Genomic DNA, 2,647 nt, shown 5'->3' with positions numbered 1-2,647 from the left:
ACTGAGTTAATGGACATGAAATCTGAGCAAACTCTGGGAGATATAGAAGGACAGGGAAGCCTGGTGTGCTGCAGTCCATGGGGTCACAAAGAGTCAGACATGATTTAGCAACTAAACAACAACATAAATCAACTAAACTTCAATAAAATAAATTTTGAAAAAACAAAGCTCCATCTCAGGTGTATATTTTTTTGTTATTGTTCCATTTTCAGTTAAGTTACGGAAATCAAAAAAGAGGACAGAAAACACTTTCCCGGGATGCCTGAATGACAATAGGTTTTTAGAGCACTCAGAGCCTTTAGAGAAAGGTGCTACTGATTAAGTATTAGCTTTACTCTGTATGTGAAGCGCCGTCAGGAGGACCATCTCTTTTTCCTTAGTTGTGGTTAAATAACTTTGCACCAATTTATGATGAAGAGTGAAAAAGTCTTGTCCTCATCTTATTTGCTATAAGCACTCCTTCTATCTCCTCTTCCCTCGGGTACATTAGTGCTCACTTATACACACAACCTTGCTCTTAATAAAAAAGACTTATGTCCAAGTAAGATTTGGCCAGTGGAGGCGATGTAATTCCAGTTGAGCTATTTCAAATTCTAAAAGATGAAGCTGTGAAAGTTCTGCACTCAATATGTCATTAAATTTGGAAAACTCAGCAGTGGCCACAGGACTGGAAAAGGTCAGTTTTCATTCCAATCTCAAAGAACTCAAAGAATGGTAATGACAAAGAATACTCAAACTACCGCACAATTGCACTCATCTCACACGCTAGTAAAGGAATGCTCAAACTTCTCCAAGCCAGGCTTCAGCAATATGTGAACCGTGAATTCCAGATGTTCAAGCTGATTTTAGAAACGGCAGAGGAACCAGAGATCAAATTGCCAACATCTGCTGGATCATGGAAAAAGCAGGAGAGTTCCAGAAAAACATCTATTTCTGCCTTATTGACTATGCCAAAGCCTTTGACTGTGTGGATCACAATAAACTGTGGAAAATTCTGAAAGAGATGGGAATACCAGACCACCTGACCTGCCTCTTGAGAAGCCTGTATGCAGGTCAGGAAGCAACAGTTAGAATTGGACATGGAACAACAGACTGGTTCCAAATAGGAAAAGGAGTACATCAAGGCTGTATATTGTCACCCTGCTTAATAACTTATATGCAGAGTACATCATGAGAAACACTGGGCTGGAGGAAGCACAAGCTGGAATCAAGATCGCTGGGAGGAATATCAATAACTTCAGATATGCAGATGACACCACCCTTATGGCAGAAAGTGAAGAGGAACTAAAGAGCCTCTTGATGAAAGTGAAAGAGGAGAGTGAAAAAGTTGGCTTAAAGCTAAACATTCAGAAAACTAAGATCATGGCATCTGGCCCCATCACTTCATGGCAAAGAGATGGGGAAACAGTAGAAACAGTGTCTGACCTTATTTTTCTGGTCTCCAAAATCACTGCGGATGGTGACTGCAACCATGAAATTAAAAGACACTTGCTTCTTGGAAAGAAAGTTATGACCAACCTAGACAGCATATTAAAAAGCAGAGACATACTTTGCCAACAAAGGTCCATTTAGTCAAGGCTTTGGTTTTTCCAGTGGTCATGTATGGATGTGAGACTTGGACTATAAAGAAAGCTGAGCACCAAAGAATTGATGCTTTTGAACTGTGGTGCTGGACAAGACTCTTGAGAGTCCCTTGCACTGCAAGGAGATCCAACCAGTCCATCCTAAAGGAGATCAGTCCTGAGTGTTCATTGGAGGGACTGATGTTGAGGCTGAAACTCCAATACTCTGGCCACCTGATATGAAGAGCCAACTCATTGGAAAAGACCCTGATGCTGGGAAAGATTGAGGGCAGGAGAAGGGGATGACAGAGGATGAGATGGTTGGATGGCATCACCGACACAATGGACATGGGTTTGGGTGGACTCTTGGAATTGGTGATGGATACGGAGGCCTGGTGTGCTGTGGTTCATGGGGTCACAAAGAGTCGGACACGACTGAGTGACTAAACTGAACTGAAGATTTTATTCCTTCCTTCAGCTGTTTACTTAAGGAGGCTTAATGCATAAATTATTAATAGTATCCTTACTCATCTTTCCATATTTTAAATCTTAGTCTGTCATGGGGATTTCATTTAGCTCAGGAATTCGGATTTAGCATATTGTTTGCTTCATATATAGGATCTTGAAGAAAGGAGAAGTATTAGACTATTAACGTTAGATGCCTAACAACTGACACAGCTACTTAAGAGGCAGAGAAAGAATGATTTATTCAAACACTATCTTTGGTACTACAAGGCCTGTAGAAATTGGACATTTCCTAACTGGTACAAATGTGGAAAACAAAGAAGTAATACATATTCAAATCCATAAAGAAAAGTTATATCCTTTATTCCAGTAAATGCCAGCAATATTATTCAGAGATTTTATTCTAGGGAAATTATAAATTCAAAGTCAGGAAAACAAAACCTATCTGAAGGGAGGAGCAGACTAAAAATCCAGATTTAAAAGCACAAAATCAGAGCCACACTAAATGTGTCACAAAAGGCATGTGCAGCCCCTGCCTACCAAGAAAGACTTCTGGGTAAAGATCAGAAAGAAAAACAAGAAAGGAAACAACACTGCTGTCTGGTCTTAAATCCCTATCA

Source organism: Ovis canadensis, chromosome X (assembly GCF_042477335.2).
Source record: "Ovis canadensis isolate MfBH-ARS-UI-01 breed Bighorn chromosome X, ARS-UI_OviCan_v2, whole genome shotgun sequence".
NCBI classification, from domain to species: domain Eukaryota; kingdom Metazoa; phylum Chordata; class Mammalia; order Artiodactyla; family Bovidae; genus Ovis; species Ovis canadensis.
This window is presented reverse-complemented; position numbering follows the sequence as displayed.